At 34.4% G+C, this 20043-nt stretch overlaps 1 pseudogene; it reads left to right on the forward strand.

Annotated features, from left to right (window-relative positions):
• Window positions 1-17148, forward strand: LOC122749406 (annotated as a pseudogene).
• Window positions 17149-20043: the final 2895 nt, after the last annotated feature.

A 20043-nucleotide genomic window follows, 5' to 3' on the forward strand; every position in this document is an offset into this window, starting at 1 on the left:
ATGGCGGCTGTGGGTTTGCTTCCTAAGTCTGCTTCACGCGGGGCCAGGCTTCGGTTCTTTGGCCTCTCGAAGAACATGGGAGGAGAAGGTACCAGAGCCAAATGGAGCTCAGCAACGCTGGCAGGAGGCTCATGGGGAGGAAGGAGTGAAAGGGATATGTAATGCAAAGATAAATGAAGAAGACTACTTATGAAACATTTCTCCTATGAACTGGTAGAGGAAGAATTATTATAGTCTTTCATTTTTGACCTCAGTCCCTGGATAGTGTACCCCCAGTTAGAGCTTTTGCTACATATCATTCTCCCAACCAAATTCAATTCAAAATGTAGCAAAACTAATTTGTTTTTATCTCTGCTACCCCTGGGCTGGGGTAAGCCAGTCATTCTTGGTGCGTCTGTTGCTTCTTCTCCTGTGCTTACCTTCTTGGAAATCGTAGTATGGACTCCTGCTCCTAGACTTTTGGAATTGGCTATTTCAACCTTTCAATGCTCATGAGACTTTTGTCATTTCTACTATTCTTTCACTTGAAAGTGAAGAAGAACAATAACCACAAACAATATAGAAGCAACAGTAAAGTCAGCTGTTCACAGGGCAAATGTTCATAGCCTTAATGGATAGGTGAAAACCTAAGGTCTCTTTCCACAAAGGGTTTATAGAAGTTCTTACCTAAACACAGCCAGCCAGTAAATGATTATGGGATCATTATGTCCTGTCATGTTTCTAGATTCAGGCTCCCAAGCCTCTTCCAGGTTGGCTGGCAGCAGCAATCCAGGCATTCTACCTGTGAGCAGAGGTTGGAGTTCACCTTAACTAAGCACTTTTTACAGGAAGATAAAAGAATTAACTTCATAAAAGTTTAAATTAAGGAATTCATTTTAAAAAACATGTACTAAGCACCTACTCTATGTCATCCAATATGCTAGGTGCTGGGGATACAAAGAACAAAAGTAAATAGTCCCTGATCTCAATGAATTGACAATCTGCTGGACAATACATTTACACAGATGAATAAAAACAAAATATTTTAGAAGACAAGATCACTAACATGGTTCGGGATGAGTAAAGGTTTCTTATGGAAGGTGGTAAAATAACTGATACTTAAAGGAAGCTAAGGATTTTAAAATTAAGCTGTATCTTAAAAATATGCTTCAGAAATAGGGTACAATATGTATAAAGCTATGGAGATGGGAAATGGGAAGGTAATGTTGAGAAAGCACTTTAGTGGGGTACTTTGGCTTAGATATAAAACGTGTGAAGAATCAGCTGAAAATGCTCTGGAAATGTGCATTGAAACTAAATTGTGGATGGATTTAAGTATCATGCTAAGGAGAATTTTATATACTAATGCATTATGGAACCAATGAAGATTTTTGAGTACTGGGATGACATGGTAAGTCTTGTAACAGGAATTACTTTGTCAGTCAAAGCAATAAACACTTAAATGTATATGCCAAGCTGTGTGCTGAAGATACAATTATAAGCAATAAGGAAGATAACCCCTGCCCTCAGGGGGCTTATCTTCTAATGGAGAAAGATAGTACCTTAAAAGGAGTGAAGAAACAGTTGTGAAGAGGATGAAGATGATGGCACTGGGGCATCAGAATTAAATTAGTGGCAATGCGAGTTAGGAGAAGTACAGGAATGGGAATGTAAGATTTGTTGTGGTGGTAGAGCTGGTAAAAATTTGAGCAACTTATTGGTTATCAGAGGGAGGATGGAGAGAGAAGACTTAAGGATAATTCTGAAAATCAGTATCTTTATTTCTAGGAAGCATAGGAAGAGTGAGGTAGAGTGAAAGATAAAAGGATAGGATTCACAGGGAAAAGATGATTATGACATCGTTATAGGTAAGTTGGATAGAATAAGCATGTAGACAACTAGGTGTTACAGTGGATATAGCAGAAGAGTGGGAGTCATGAAGACTTGAGTTCAAATTCTGCCTGCAGACACAGATTGTGTAACCTGGGTCATGCCACCTAATTTTTCTGTGTCTGTTTTTTCATCTATAAAATGGTGATAAAAATACCACCTGCCCCAGAGTTGACATATGTGAGGTGCTTTGTAAATATTAAAATGTTAAATATAAACTAGTTTTTAATTATCACTAGTATTAACATCATCACCATCATCATGAAACTAAAATAAGTTGATGAATTTGGAATCCAGAATATCTAAAGGATATTAATATATGCAAGTTAAGAGGGAAGGAGTTCTAGTATAGACGTAATATTTGAACCAGGTACTAAAATTTGTACGACAGGAAGGAAAATGTACTTTGGGCTTAATGGTAATAGCACTAAGCATTTGGTTCAAATGATTTAATTATATGCAGTGAATATCAAAGTAGAGTTTTCTGTGTGATGATGTCAGAGGAATGAGTTGAAAATGGAAGTGGAGAAAAAAAGAGTATTCTGAACTCCACCTGACTGAGAATGTTAAGAACTATGACAGAAGGAACACACACACAATAATGGGAAATGTGGCTTGTAAAGCAGTACCTCCCAGGAGGAAGTAAGTTTCTGTGAGTACAAGAAAAAAATTAATATAGCTAACTTTGTGTGTGTGTGTGTGTAGCAATCAGGGTTAAGTGACTTGCCCAGGGTCATATAGCTAGGAAGTGTCAAGTGTCTGAGGTTACATTTAAACTCTGGTCCTCCTGAATCCAAGGCTGGTGCTTTATCCACTGCACCACCTAGGTACCCCAAAAGCTAACTTAAAAAAAGATAGAATTTCATGGCTGGTGAAAGAATTTACAAATATTATCTCATCTGATTCTAATAATTTTCCTGTGAGTTTGGATTTCTTATCACTTTTGTATTAAAAATGAGAAAACAGAGAATCTTATTGAAGTTACCATGACTTTACACAGACCCTCACAAGTATTTAAGGAAGTATTTGAACTTAGGTTTTCAACATGCAAATTCAGTAATCTATAGCATGCAGCAGCCTCTCAGTGTGTGAGAGGAAGAGGTGGTAGGAACTCTACGATTGAGGATGTTCAATAATATTGTACCATTAATTCAAATTTGACACTATTGTTATAGGATCATTGATTATTTAATTTCAAGGAACTAATTTAGTGCTTTAAATCAATGGTTTAATGAGCATGCCTGTTCCCTCATCTAGACACACCATAGTCTCCTTATAACTTAGCAGATGGACTCCATGAATTTTGACCTAAATAGTTACAGTAGCCAGCTTTCTGTTTATGGCCACATTTAACTTTAGTAATTATGTTTCTCCTACAGTACACAGTTCATTGCTAGGACTAATCTCAAAAACCTTTCCATCTTGGTGTATTCAACCTTACCTTAAAATCCATTAGCAAAGAATTCAAGAACCCAGAACTACCATCATGATAAAATAAAACATTAACACAGTACTTGAATGGAATAAAACTAAATGATATAGTGTTCATTTCTTTCTTTATAAATGGTCCAGAGGGTTTTTCTCCTCCTTTCTACCTTTTCCCTTTGGTCTCCTTCCCTTATCATTTAGTATATTATCTCTGTCTCTGAATTCTAGTCCATTAGATGTGTCTACAATGAAAACATTGTACAGTTGTTTAGATTCATAATCAAAAGGAACCTTTGTGATTTTCTGGACTATTTGCTTTTTATACTTATCATTATTCATGGTATTAATATTATTATAGGTTGGCAAATGGGGACAGCTATGTGGTACAGCAGATAGAGTGCCGGCCTTGAGTTAGGACCATTCATCTTTGTGAGTTCAAATCTAGACTTATTAAATTATGGTAGCTGGCTTTATGTCCCTGAGCAACACACATAACCCTATTTACCTCAGTTTTCTCAGCTGTAAAATGAGCAGAAGAACATGGCAAAGCACTCAAGTATCTTTGCCAAGGAAGTCCTAAATGGGGTCACAAAGAGTGAGATCCAACTGAGATGACCAAAAAAACCCAACATATACAAAGGTTGGTCAATAAAAATGCTCCGTCCTTCAAATACCAAGGCCTTTCACATATTTATTTCTTTTTAAGGTATTGTGCAATAGTGGCAAAAGCACTAGACCTGGTATCATAAGCAACACCTTCATTTTCTTCCTTTAGAGATTATACATAACAATACTTGCACTGCCTACCTATCTCATACAGTCCTTTATTTTTTTAAATCATAAAAGTATTTTATTATTTTCTAGTTACATGTAAAGATAGTTTTCAGCATTTGTTTTTATAAGATTTTTAGTTCCAAGTTTTTCTTCCTCCCTTCCTTTCCTCCCCCCTCCCCAAGACAGAAAGCAATCTGCATTAGTAATGTTTTGAAAGAAGAATCAGAACAAAATGGGAAAACTTCAAAGAAGGAAGAAAAGTGACAAAAAACTAGAAACGGTATGGTTCAATCTGTATTGCTACTCCATAATTCTTTTATTTCCCCCCCTGAATGTGTAGAGCATTTTCCATTATGAGTCTTTGGAATTGTCTTGAATCCTTGTATGACTGAGAAGACCTAAGTCTATCACAGTTGATCATCACACAATGTTGTTGTTATTGTGTACAATGTTCTCCTGGTCCTACTCACTTCACTCACACTTAAGTCTTTCCAGGTTTTGCTGAAATCTGGCCACTCATCACTTCTTATAGCACAATAGTATTCCAGTACGTTCATATACTACAACTTGTTCAGCTATTCCCCAATTGTTGCCATTCCCTCAATTTCTAATTCTTTGCCACCACAAAGAGAGCTGCTTTAAATATTTTTGTACATTTCCCTTTCCTATGATCTCTTTGGGCTGCAGACCCAGCAGTGGTACCACTGGATCAAAGGTTATGCACAGTCCCATAACTCTTTCCACAAGGCTCCAAATTGCTCTCCAGAATTGTTAGATCAGTTCACAACTCCACCAACAATGTATATAAAATTAATTGCTATTTAAGGTTTTTATGACCCCATCTTTTGGCTAGAATTTATAAAAACTCAGGCACATGCACTGGCCTGGGGCTCAGGCCAACACCTACGCAAATCACATGGTGCTCCACCCACTAGTTGTAGCTGTCGCCATGGCGCTGACACCACACCTCATCACCACTTGCTGACGCCTACATGGGCCTGGCAATAATGACTGGAAGTCCAGTGAGGGCAGGCATGTGACTGTCATTCAGAGCTGCCAGCCAGGCTTGGGGCTATGTGTGTTCAGTTGGGAAGAAGGTATGTTTTTCACCATCCTGGCTTGAAGCTGGAAGGCGATAGGACACTGCTATGTGTTCTCAGATGATTCCTGGGCAGTGGTGTTATTCAGGTTGTATTATTTCCTTTTCCCCATTTTATTTCCTTTCTCTTAATCCTACTGATCCTGTTTGTGTTTTTTTAACTTCGTTCTTATTAAATAAATCCTGCTCTGTTTTGATTTATTTCCCTATATACTTTAGAAATGAGGCCTTCATCAGAAACATTGGCTGTAAAAATTGTTTCCCAGATTACTGTTTCCCTTCTAATAATTTTGCTGCAGTGCTTCTCTTTGTACAAAACCATTTAAATTTAATGTAATCAAAATCATCCATTTTGCCTTTCATAGTATTCTCTGTCTTTTGTTTGGTCATAAAATCTTCTCTCCATGGATCTGAGAGGTAAACGATTCCTTCCTTTCCTAATTTACCTATGGTATCACCCTTTCTGTCTAAACTATGTACTCATTAGGACCTTATTTTGGTATATGGTATAAGATGTTGGTCTATGCCTAGTTTCTGCCATACTATCTTCCAGTTTTCCCAGCAGTTTTTATCAAATAATAACTTATCATCCCTGAAGAAGGAGTCTTCGGGTTTATCAAACAGTAGAATACTATAGTTATTTACTATTGTGTCTCCTCTGCCTAACCTAATCAAGTGAGCTACCACTCTATTTCTTAGCCACTACCAAACAGTTTTGATGACTGCCAATTTAAAGTATAGATTTAGATTTGGTATGGCTATCTCACCTTCCATTGATGTTCTTAACCTTTTGTTCTTCCAGATGAATTTTATCTACCTCCATAAAATAATTTATAGATAGTCTGATTGGTATGGAACTGAATAAGTAAATTAATTTTGGTAGAATTGTCATTTTTATTATATTAGCTCAGCTTATTGATGAGCAATTGATATTTTCCAATTATTTAGATCTAATTTTATTTGTGTAAAAAGCATTTTGCGTTCATAGAGTTTCTGGGTTTTTCTTGGTAAGTGGACTCTCCAATATTTTATATTATGTACAGTTACCTTAAAAGTTATTTCTGATTCTATTTTTTGCTGCTAAACTTTGTTGGTCATGTATAGAAATGTTAATGATTTGTATGAATTTATTTTATAGCCTGCAACTTTGCTAAAGTTGTTAATTGTTTCAAGTAGTTTTTTTTGTTGTTGTTGATTCTCTAGGATTTTCTAAGGATACCATTGTATCATCTACAAAGAGTAACAGTTTTGTTTCCTCCTTGCCTATTCTGATTCCTTTAATTCCTTTTTCTTATCTTATTGCCAAAGCTAAAATTTCTAGTACAATATTAAATTATAAATGTGATTATGGCCATCCTTGTTTAACCCCTGATTAGAGGGGAATGCCTCTAACTTATCCCCATTATATATAATATTTGTTGATGGTAGGTACTGCTTATTATTTTAAGGAAAGTTCCATTTATTCCTATGCTTTCTAGTGTTTTTGATAGGAATGAGTGCTGTATTTTGTCAAAAGCTTTCTCTGCATCTATTGAGATAATCATATGATTTTGGTTAGTTTTATTATTAATGTGGTTGATTATGTTGATAGTTTTCCTAATGTTGAATCAGCTCAGCATTCTTAGTATAAATCCCACCTTGTAATAGTGTATTATCCTAGTGATGAATTGCTGTAGTCTCCTTGCTAAGATTTTATTTAAGATTTTTGCATCAATATTCATTAGGAAAATTGGTCTATAATTTTCTTTCTCTGTTTTGACTCTGCATACTTTTGGTATGAACACCATATTTATGTCATAAAAGGAATTTAGCACAATTCCTTCCTCACTTATTTTTCCAACTAATTTGTATAGTATTGGAATTAATTTTTCTTTAAATGTTTGGTAAAATTCACTTGTAAACCCATCTCACCCCAGAGATTTTTTTCATTGATGACTTGTTCAGTTTCTTTTTTCTAAGATGGGGCTATTCAGTTCTTTTATTTTCTCTTCATTTAATCTAGGCAATTTATATTTTGCAAATATTCATCTGTTTCATTTAGATTCTCAAATTTATTGGCATACAGTTGAGCAAAAGAGATCCTAATTATTGTTTTAATTTCCACTTCAATGGTGGTGAATTCATCACTCTCATTTTTAATAGTAGTAATTTTTTTTAAATAAAATTAACCAAAGGTTCATGTATTTTGTTTTTTCATAAAACCAGCTCTTAGTTTTTTTTTTTTTGTTTTTTTTTTTGTTTTTTTTTTTTTAGTGAGGCAATTGGGGTTAAGTGACTTGCCCAGGGTCACACAGCTAATAAGTGTCAAGTGTCTGAGGCCGGATTTGAACTCAGGTACTCCCGAATCCAGGGCCGGTGCCCCAACCACTGCGCCATCTAGCTGCCCCAGCTCTTAGTTTTTTAATTCTATAGTTTTCTTACTTTCAATTTATTTAATCTCTCTTTTGATTTTCATAATTTCTCATTTAGGATTTAATTGGGGGGGTTAATTTGTTCTTTATTGATCTTTTTTAATTCCATGCCCAATTCATTGATCTCCTTTATCTTTATGTTATTCAAGTAAGCATTTAGAGATATGAAATTTCCCCTAAGATCTGCTTTGGATGCATCCCATAAGTTTTGATATGTTTTCTCATCATTGTAATTCTCTTGGATGAATGTATTGATTGTTTTTATGATTTGTTGTTTGATCCACTAATTCTTTAGGATGAGATTATTGAGTTTCCAATTAATTTTCAGTCTATCTTTCTAAGACTCTTTCTTACATGTAATTTTTATTGCATCATGATCTGAAATGGATGCATTTACTATTTCTTTATCCAAATGAATGTATATGTTATTCCCTCTTTGAACCAAATCTGAATCTCTTATAGTTTTCAAGGCTACATTGGGTATAAAGGACTTTCTAAATATAAAATTCTAGGAATATTAACTTTACTTGCATTAGAAAGTTGTTGAAGGAATGCCCATCAACTGGAGAGTGGCTGAACAAATTGTGGTATATGATGGTGAAGGAATATGATTGTGCTATAAAAAGTGATAAGCAGGATGACTTCAGAAAGGCCTGGAAAGAATTGTATGAATTGATATAAAGTGAAGTGAGCAGAAGCAAGAGAACATTGTAGACAGAGACAGCAATATTGTTTCATGGAGAACTGTGAATGACTTGACTATTCTCAACAGTACAATGATCCAAGAAAATCCCAAAAGACTATTGATGAAACTTACTATCCAGCTCCAAAGCAAGGGCTGATATTGATAGAAATATACTGAAGAATTCTATTTTTTACTTTCATTTTTTTTCCTTCTATTCAAGTTTTTCTATACAAAATTACTTATGTGGTAATTTTTTACATAATTGTATAAGTATAACCAATCTCTGATTGCTTACCACTTCAGTGAAGGAGTAGGGCAAGGAGGGATTGAGGGATAAAAATTAGAACTCAAAATTATAAATAAAAATTTTTATTACTTTAAAACTAAACAAAAAAATAAATGGATGAGTGGATGACTAAATGAATGACTGAATAAATAAATAAATAGATGAGTAAATAGAACAATGAATAGATAGACAAATGAATGAATGAACAAATAAATGCATTTAAAAATAAAAATAAAGTAAGTAAGTTGTTGTGGTTTGCAGCTCTTCTCCCAATCTCAAGGCCAGCATCCACAGCTACAGCCACATCTCTGAGAAAAGATGTTGAATACTGGAGTCAAGATTTGGCTGCACTGATTGCAGAGTGACCAGGGCTAAATTCACATCATACAGAGTGCACAATGTGGCCATCAGTGGCACTTTCACTGACCTCAGGTACATGGCTTACATGTTTCAATATGATTCCATCCACAGTAAGTTCAAGGGCAGTGTGAAGCCTGAGAATGAAAAGCTGGTGATCAATGAAAAAGCCATTGCCTTATTATAGGAGTGGGGTCCCACCAATATTCAGTGGGAAGATGATGGAGCTGAGTACGTTGTAAAGTCCCCTTGTACCTATAGCACCATGGAAAAGGCTGGTATTCACTTTGAGGGTGGAACCAAGTTGGTCATTATCTCTTCTTCTTCTGCTGATGTCCCTATATTTGTTATGGGAGTGAACCATAAATGTATAATTCACTTAAGATTGTCAGTAATGCTTCCAGCACTACCAACTGCTTGGATCCCTTGTCCAAGATCATTTATGACAACTTTGACACGGTGGGAAGACTTATGACCACACTCTATGCCATTACTGCTACACAGAAGACAGTAGGTAGCCCCTCTGGAAAGGTGTGGCATTATGGGTATGTGGTTATTGTTGTTCAATTATTCAGTCATGTTCAATGTTCATGATCCTATGGAACATATGCCACTACTATTCATGGGGTTTTCTTGGCAAAGATACTGAAATAGTTTCATATTTCCTTCTCCAGTGTATTAAGGAAAAGAGGTTAAGTAATTTGGAGAGGGTCCCACAGGTAATAAGTGTCTGAGGTTGAATTTAAACTCAGGTCTTCCTCACTCCATCCACTCTCTATCCACTGTGCTACCAAGCAGCCCCAAACATATTTAGGCACCCACTAAGTCCCAAACTGAGTTTTTTTGTTTTGTTTTGTTTTGTTTGTTTTTTAGTGAGGCAATTGGGGTTAAGTGACTTGCCCAGGGTCACGCAGCTAGTAAGTGTTAAGTGTCTGAGGCAGGATATGAACTCAGGTACTCCTGATTCAAGGGCCGGTGCTCTATCCACTGCGCCACTTAGCTGCCCCTCAAACTGAGTTTTGATTAAATATACTAGCTTTATGTTTCCTTGCTTGTTCTCTTTTTTATTAGATATATTTGTAATTTAATTCTAGTTAATTTATTAGCTCCTCCCTCCACAAGTTTTGAGAAAATTTCCGTTTCCATTATTCCAAAATAGTGGTAGAATCACTTTCCTAATATACTTTCATGTTAATAATTAAGATGAATTTGAAATATGTTTTAAAGTTTCCTTTGTTACACAAAGGTGGTTAGAGTTTAATATCACAAAAGATTTATATTTCCTTGATAGATTTTAAACAAAGAAAACTACCATGTATATATAATTTTTGTGATGTCGATAACTTTATTACTGTAACTAGGCATAAAAAGTGATTTCTGTAATGCTTAAAAAGCGGTCTGATGAGATCATTCAGGATTAATTGAGGGATATTCTAATATAGAATAGGAAAGGTTGACTATCGATTTCAAAAATTTTGGAATTATGGGGGATGGCATGGCCTATTTTTGTGATCTTAGAACTAGAATCTTGATGTATATCTTGTTTAATTTGTACAATATTGTAAAATACAATGAGGAAAAACTGAAATGTCTTAATGAAATTAATATTGTGTGGTTGAAGTACCAAAGAACTAGCATCTTCTCATCAACCATATACTTTGTAATTTGTTTCCCTTTCATGTACTATTATGCCACTTCTATAAGTTATGAATATATTATTACTTTAAAGGAGACAAATGAATTGCTACATCCATAAAAAAGAAATTATCAGGCCTCAAGATTTGTCCTTACTTCATTCTTGCTTCTTGCCTAGTTCTTACCATATTTCCCCCTTCCCACTGCCCCAGGTATAACTCCTGGCTTAAGCATTCATTCTGTCAAAGTAGCTTTGAAAACCCTTTGGATAATGTTTCACAATTATATTACAATCCTTACCCAATATATATTTTTAAATAAATATTTTTAAAATCCCAAATGACCCAGGAGATGAAAACTAAATGCATACTAACTGCACATATACACACATGCATGCAGACAGACACATTCATATATATATATATGCATATACAAAATGAAATGCAAGGTATATTCCCTCTTTTATATAACAGCAATTCAAAGATTTGATTATCTGATATGTGATTAGTTTTCCTCATTTCAAGTCAAACTACCTTATGTTGACTAAAAACTAATGATTTGGCCTTGTTACAAACTTCTTGGAGTTTCATTATATATCAAATGAGAGGTTCTTTTAGATTATTCTTCCTCAGTTAAAGTAATTTCTAAATCTATAAGAAAAGACAACTACCTCAAGCATTAAGTAGGAAAACCATAAAGCCCATAAAAGAATCCCATAAAGGTTCTTGACCACCCAGAAGAATCAGGGCAAGGAATGCATATTGTATTATTCTAATACTTCATAGCTTTCTGTTTCTGTAACATTATGGTACTGCTCTTTTGAAGATAATCCTGTTGGTCAACATCTGTTTTAGAACCATTGCAGACAAGTATATAGTCAACAATAGTTTTTATTTTCTTCTTCCATGAAGAGCTAATCATGTAACCCCCTTATTCAAGAAACTAGCTACCTATCACATACAGGATGAAATAGAAAATTTTCTGGCAGTCAAAGCCTTTCATAGCCTAGCCCCTATCTATCTTTCCAATCTTCTTATCCCTTACTTCCCATCACATTATCTTTAATCCAATGATACTGACCCCCTTGCTTTTATTCCAAGAAGGCACTCTATCTCTTGGTATGTTTTCTGGCTATCCTCCTTGCCTGGAATGCTCTCTCTCCTCAGACCTGCCTACTGACCTCTCTGGCTTCCTTTAAATCCCTAATAAAGTCAAATTATTTACAAGAAGTTTTCTCCATCCCCAACACTTTTTTTTTTTTTTTGCGGGGCAATGAGGGTTAAGTGACTTGCCCAGAGTCACAAAGCTAGTAAGTGTCAAGTGTCTGAAGCCAGATTTGAATTTAGGTCCTCCTGAATCCAGGGCTGGTGCTTTATCCACTGAGCTACCTAGCTGCCCCTTCCAACCCTTCTTAATTTCAGTGACTTCATTCTCTTACTTATTTCCCCTCTATCCTATGCATAGTTTAAAATATAAATATCTATTTAATATGTATTTATTTCATATCATGTAACATATTATGTTATACTGTTAACATATTACATGTTAATATATGTAAGTATATATGCTTGTCTCTTGTTTCCACCAATTAGATTGTTAAATTATTTGATGGTAAAGGTTGTCTTTTGCCTCTTTTGTATACCCAGGGCTAGTGCCTGAACCATAATTTAGCGATTGCTTATCTGATGACTTTAATGTGAGGTCATTGTAGATATGAAGAAAGGACAAATATAGAGAATTTTCAGAGAAACATCAGAAAGACATAAATTTACTTCCTGCCTACATCAAGTTATTTCATTTCTCAATCTCTCTAGGAAGCTCAATAAATGTCAAAAGAAGTTGATCATCTGAATGGGTGGGAAGAATGTTATATCCATATGAATTTAAAGATCTAGATCATGAACATACAAGTGAACTAAAATATAAGTAGATAGTTAAGATTTCAATTCGAAAAGAAGAATTTTCAACATCATTTGGCATTTTACTGTCCGTGTTAGTATTTAAATATCAAAGTGCCAAAAAAACCAAAACACCTTGTACTTATGTTAATGTGACAGATGTGAACAGCAAGTTTGCCTTATATAGTACATATTTGTCTTTTTTTTCTTTGTTATTTGTAAAATTAAAGAAAAAAAACCTTCCATTAACATGGATCCTTCCATAATCAAGACATTTCTTAAAATCCCTTAGATAAAAATCTTATTTCTGACTTATAAAACAGAGGAGTTCTCAGATTATATCAGACATTTTTGATACATCTTTTGTCTTCTTTTTAAGAGTACATTTATTCTTTGTGCTGTATTGGCTTCTTCCTGCCAAGACGGTGTTGATTCTTTATGATCTCTGAGGAAGGATAATGACTGCAGTATCCCTGAGTGAGTGCCTCATCTAAAGAGAACACAAGATTATAGTTTCACAATGATAATGAGATTGAATTAAATTTTGGCTCAGTAATGAATTTACACTGTTTCTTTCTTTGTCCTTGCTTCAAACTTTATTTTGAAAAGAAAGTGTAAGACTCTTAGCAGCTGATATTGTCAGAGTGAATAATGGGAATATTGAAATCTTTTCTCGGTGATTTTGACATAACATGTACCATGGAAACAGTCTCTGAGCAGCAAGATTGTCCAAATTAGAAAAAAAAAATCTATTCTGCTACGTACATTTTACTTTTATTTTAGTGATTTTTTTGAGATAGTCTGTTGTTACCTACTCTACTTTTCCCATGTAAGATCCTCTGGGGATCAAACCTAGGAGTATAACCAAAAGTCTTTTCTGTTTAAATATTAGAGACAAAATCACAAAATCATAGCTTAGAAAGAGACTAGAAAGCATCTTTCCCAGTTTTTTTATATGAAAATCTCTGAAGAGTAAAGATTATTTAAAAGAAACCAAGGACTAAAGTTAAATTACTCATTCCATATCTTGTAGCTCTTGGGTGGTAAGGGTCAAATAGAATCCTAGTACCCTAATTCTAGTTTTAAGTCTATGAACTTAATCACTTCCTGATCTTCTTGCTGCTGTAAATGGAGTTTCATGAGGAAACAAAAAAATCAATCATAAGGTGCTTAGGGATTTCATAATTATTAAGATTCACAATGCAATCAAATACTAGTGTATGGGAAGGGAGGGGGGAAACAATAAGCATTTCCTTAACACCAGGTACTGTGTTAAGCACTTTACAAATATTATATTATTTCTTTCTCACAACAAACTTTGAAATAGGTGCTTTATTATCCTTATTATTCCATTGAAGGCACTGAAGCAAACAGATATTACAGGAATAACCTAGGGTTACACAGCTAGTAATTGAAGCTGGATATGAATTCAGGTCTTTCTGACTCCATGTCTGGTGCTCTGTGCTCTACCTACTATGTAACCTATCTGCCTCTGGTAATTTTCATGCAATTAATAGAGACAGACAAAGCTTTGTATGTACATAGTTTTTTAACCCACAGGGTGAGGCTTTTCTTTTCATTATCATTAGTGATCACTATACACAAAGAAATTAGTCAATTATTCACAACAATTATGAATATCAGTAACAGAAGAGGTGACATTCTGTCATAAGATATCCCTTTGACAAGTATAGATATAGCCTTAGAGTTCAGCAGCAGCAGCACTAATGTCAAGTGCTTTATCTCAAGTATAAGACATTCTCATAGGTAAAGCAAAATGCTTAATATGAAGAAATGCATATATGCCTACATACCCAATATTACATGCAATTTGAAAGAAGCTGCCTTTTTTACTTTTCCATATGAATCTAAAATTGTCCACTGTTCTTTATCTAAAGTTACAAATGTATTCTCTAATACACAGACACTCTAATTTATATCCCCTAGTGATTGCAAAACACAAAACAAATCTCACAAAAGGCATCAAGTTAATTAAAGTTAGATTTAAAATATGAATATAGAGGTAATTCATGTTTATGGCTTTAAATGCCTATATACCTAATGCTGAACTACACTCTACATCTAATTCTATAAAAACAAGTCAAAATTAATAGGTACCATCAGAAGACCTGAGCAAAATATCTGACTTAATTATGTACCAATAGAGAGTAAAACAGAAGATTTTTGAATATGTAGTATAGACACACATTCATTTTACAAAATATAATTATACATCATTGTTTTTCCCAACTCTGCTTCACAAAATATATTTTCTTAAATGTTTAAAAATGCAAATACATCCTTAAAATGCGATTTTAGTGGTAGAATAAAGACAATATATCCCAAATAATTTAAAATATGGAATGATTTAATTTATTCACAAATTAATGGTTTAATTCTGGAAGGTAAATGGTTCAGTAGATAGAGTATGGGACCTGGCATCAGGAAGGTCTGAGTTCAAATCTTTTGTCAGATACTAGCTATGTGATCCTGAATAAATCATTTAATCTCTGTTTGCCTCAGTTTAAAAATGTGTAAAATGGGTATAACACCTATGAACCAGCATTGTGAGGATCAAATGAGATATTTTTGGCAAAGTGTTTGCAAACCTTAAAGTGTTACATAAATTCTAGGTATTATTATCATTATCATTATTATTATTGAAAAATGTTTTCCTACAATGAAATAGCATAATTTGTAAAGTAAAACTTATGTGGCTTAGACTTCTTACAGAGACAACATATTGCTAGATACTATTTTCTAACTCATTTCTCTATCCTTCTCCATTATATAATTGAGTTTATTCCTTTTTCATTCATTGTTGTGATTATTTTTCCCTACCCTGTTCCATAAATTGTTTTTTTTTCTTCCTTCCTATTTTCTGTTTCCTCTCTTTGCCCCTTTCCCAGATTTACAAGGAGAAGAAATATGGAAGTGAAAAATATTTTAATAAATGCCAATAAGATATAACTGAACATAGCTCTAATCCTATAGAATAGTTTTATTTGATCTTAATTGCTGCTTTAATTCTTTCTGTTTCTAGTTTTTTTTTTCCTCTCTTTAGATATGAGGGCTAAGATTTTTGCATGTTTTCCATTTGTGTTTTTTTTTCTTCAGAATTTGATCAATGGATTCTTTCCAGTTTGTCCTATAATTCTCACATTTTGTATAATAAAAAATCTCTTGAATTCTTACATTAAAGATTTTTTTCCTTTGGTTTGGCTATAAATCACTCATTTCTCTGAAGTTCTACTTATACTTATTTAACCAGATGAAACAATGATCAAGAAGACCAAAGATAAATGCTGGTAAACTCCTCCACCCATCCTCTCACCTTTCAATTTTGCCTCTTGGATTTTTCTAAACCCAAGTAATTTCTTCATTTTATTTTTTTAATTTATGTTTTATTCAGTCCATAAGGTATTATTTTATTTTGTTCCCACATCCTCCCATTAAAAAGTGATACTTTAAAAAAATTGTAATAAATGTGGATTTTGAAGCAAAAAAAAAATCATTCTCTGTATTGATTAGCTTATCTTTATTGAAAAGGGTAGCAGCCTTCATCATCAATAATCTAGAATCATGGTTAATAATTGTGTTTTATTCATAGGTTCAATCTCATTTATAAAACTGGGAATTTCCAATAGGTCAAGAAGAATCTTATTGTTCTTTCATCACCTGTAGTCTGGATTTCTGCATTTCTTTTTTTTTTTTTTTTGATTTCTGCATTTCTGAATGGGGAGTCTAAGACTTGAAAAGAGGTGCCCAGAATCAGGTCCCATCTATACTGTGTCTTCTGCTTTCATTTATTGGTGTCCCCACACACATGATGACCTCAGCCCTATCTCCACCTACTAATTTTTGCACTATGGCTAGCCATGAATTTTCTCCATCCCCAGTTGTGATTTTAATAGACCCCAACTCCCTATTATGGATGATGATGATCTTAGGCCACCTGTGATCCAGTCCCTCCAAAGTGAGTATTCTGCCTGGGACATGGTGCTGAGCATGTTTCCTGCTGTGAATCATATAAGAGTTATGGTTTATGGCTTGTGGGGCCCTTGAATCTGTTCATAGCACCTAGCCATATGTCCTTACAAAGTGGCTTCTTTAGAACAAGCTCTGTCACTTTCTGTGGCTCTAGTAGTCCAAGGTGGAAATTATACTGTCTTCACATTCCGTGTACAAGAGTTTATGCTGCCTTCTTCTTCACTAACCTCGCACCTTACAACCCCACTCTACCCACCACTTTGAAGTACCTACAGGCTTTTGGCTGTTTTCTTGTATAATACTGATCTGGATGTGGGTCCATATTGGTATTTTTTTTCCTTCCTGTTTCCTTTTTTTCCCTGGTGTTCTTTTGGATCTTTGCTGGGTGTATGTTAAAAACCTTTCATGTGGCCATCCTAACCAGAAACCCACCTCTTCTTAACTTTATGGTTTCAATCTAGACCTTGGCATTTTACCTGGGATGATACCTCTTGTGCTGAAAAATAAATGAGTCAGTACTCACTTCATCCACTATATCTAGCTGGCCCAAAGCCATGTTTGATTCCCTCTAATAATTCAATAGGACACCTAAACATCAAAAACATCTTTCTATTTTCTTTATTTCCACAGGTTTACCACCTCCTGTCCCCTATAACTACTTTCCACCTCTTGTTCAAAGAGCAAAAATCAAAGAATTCCTGTCTCTACAGAAATAGGCATGATGGCCTACTACTCTGAATCTCTACACAATCCCCATGATTTCTATACCAAAGCAACCTTCCCTAAACACCATTCTCTGTTTTATGGTGGATTGAGATTCATTATTTATTAATCTATTTCCATAATTATTACAATGCAAACCTGTACAATACAGGTGCTGAATACATATCTGATGCCTTGATTTCTACCAATGTAATTGTATTCACAAGGTCTCACGCTATAAACTCTTGCTGCTTGGTTTTATGTTAATTTTTAAAATATCTGTTTCTTCAGTACATATGTTTTATGAAAGTTTAAAATTAAATTTCATCATCTCTTATGGGTATATTTTGTTTCAATGAGTGCCAATATGTGATTCATTCTTGTGATTTCATGAAGCAATATTCTCTGGATGGAAAATCAAGTGATACTAATTGTGTTCAATTACTCATTTCTATTTGAAAGAGAGACTTATAATAGACCTTGCCACCCAATAATCACAAATAACATTGACTCACCCCAAATATCTACTTTGTTTTAATTATTGTTTGCTTCCATATCTTGATTTACAAAATCCTAATTATATTCCTTCATTCCCTTGTCTGAAGGACTGGAGAATTTGCTCTTAGATTCTTCTACTTTTATAATATTTCAGAGCATAGGATCTATATTTAGAATTAGAATGTATATTAGGGGTCATCTCCTAGATCTTTTCATGAATGAAATGGAGGGCCAGTGTCAGGGTGTGGGTAGAATTGAAGTGACTTATCTAACTTCCTACATATAATACATAGTAGAAGTGAAATTTAGATGCAGTTCCTCTGGATTCTAGTAGAATTTTAAATATACTACTGTAGTTCTAAACCCTTCTCAGAATAAGGAAGGCCTTCTAAGATTCTTTAGCTTTGAAACAGATTAATCTGGGAAATGGGAGAGTAGTTTCTTTTTGAAACCTTTCTAGATTTGAACATAATAGGCATGGATAAAATTTAGCCTCCTTTTGTCTCTTCCTACCACCTGCCTGCACTTAGTTCCCTGCCCCGCAAACCCCTAAATCACTTTTAGAAATGATGAGACAGGGGGCAGCTGGGTGGCGCAAAGGATAGAGCACCGGCCCTGGAGTCAGGAGTACCTGAGTTCAAATCCGACCTCAGACACTTAACACTTATTAGCTGTGTGACCTTGGGCAAGTCACTTAACCCCAATTGCCTCACTAAAACAAAAAACTAAAAAAAAAAATAGAAATGATGAGACAGGAATTTTGCCTTACACTATCCAAGTTTTCCACATTGATAAAAAGTGAAGTCCTGTCCTTTCTGTTCTTATAAAAGAAAATTAGAATTATAATAGAGGGTCCATAATTAATATTAATTGACTAGAAAAGTACCTTTTATTAATATGAATGTACTTTAAAGAAATGTCCATTAGTATCTAGTTTAAAGCAGAAAATTTCCTGAAAACATGGAGTCAAAAATTTTATACCCATAGTCCTTTTTTTTCTCACTGAAACAAGTGCCAAGACCAAGAAAATACAAGAACCCAGCAAATCATTAAAGAGAACACATTTCATGAGAATTTATTAACTGTCAGACTTTAAGAATCCAATAATCTTTACATTACTGGAAGTATATTAACATTAGAAAGTCATTGCCATATCCTCTAAGGTCTAGTACCTCAGAAAAAATGACCTTTCTCATCTTTAGTATTGTCAAACTTTTTTTTTTTGACTATAGAATAATCACGTCATCATGCTGACTTCTAAAACATTTGATCTAATGTTCATGTGGTGATGATTTTCTTAAAGCTCTATTTTGAAATAATTTGTTTTAATATTATTATTTTCAAGTACTAAAAATCAGATCTTTTATTTTCATCCTAGAAAACATTAGGAATTAATTTATGTCCTCTCATTCATCTATTTAAAATTATAAATTGTATGCATGTAATGTTTGCCTGCATTATATTTCTGAAGAGAGGCAACATATTTCCCTGCCAGAGACATAGCACCATTTTATAAATTTAAGCAAATAAGATTAACTGGTTTCCTATGAAAAAAAGTCTAATAAGTCTAATAAGTATTTATGAAATATCTACTATCTGCTAAGCACTGTGTTAAGAGCTGGGGATATAAGAAGGGCAAAAAACAGATCTTGCTCTCAAAGAGGTCACAGTATAACGGAGGATACAAAAGCAGCAGCAGCAGCAACAATAACAGCAACAATAATAATAAACTAAGGACAAGTAAGCTCTATTGTACTCAGGATAAATTGGAGATGACCAGGAGAGAGAAGTCACTAGCATTAATGCTATAAGACTTCTTTTCTTTTTTTTTTTTGTTTTCTTGATAGGATTTTATCTGGGCCTTGGAGGATTCCAGGGAAACCAAAAGGTGGATATGAGGAAGGAGAGAATTCCAGTCATGGAGAATATCCATTGAAATTGAATGGAGTTGGGGCAGCTAGATGGCGCAGTGGATAGAGCACGGGCCCTGGAGTCAGGAGTACCTGAGTTCAAATCCGGCCTCAGACACTTAACACTTACTAGCTGTGTGACCCTGGGCAAGTCACTTAACCCCAATTGCCTCACTAAAAAAAAAAAAAAAAAAAAAAAAAAAGAAATTGAATGGAGTTGGGAGGATTATCTTGTGGAACATAAAATATAAATTGCCAAGTGGTATTTTTTTTTAGTTTCCTCTTAAAAACCTTGTCAGCAATAAGAACCTTAAAAGTCTTTCTCAACCTTGCACAGGGCTCTCACATGCCTTCCTGTTCCTGCCTGGTCTATAACTAAGGTGATTTCATATCATGCAAATACACCTGAAGACACAGTGTACAACTCCTGCATCCTCATAAAACATTTAAGTGCTCTGATACTGCATGCTAGGCTATCAGATATTCTTGTTATTCTCTTGA

The sequence above is a fragment of the Dromiciops gliroides genome, chromosome 1 (assembly GCF_019393635.1).
Source record: "Dromiciops gliroides isolate mDroGli1 chromosome 1, mDroGli1.pri, whole genome shotgun sequence".
NCBI classification, from domain to species: Eukaryota; Metazoa; Chordata; class Mammalia; order Microbiotheria; family Microbiotheriidae; genus Dromiciops; species Dromiciops gliroides.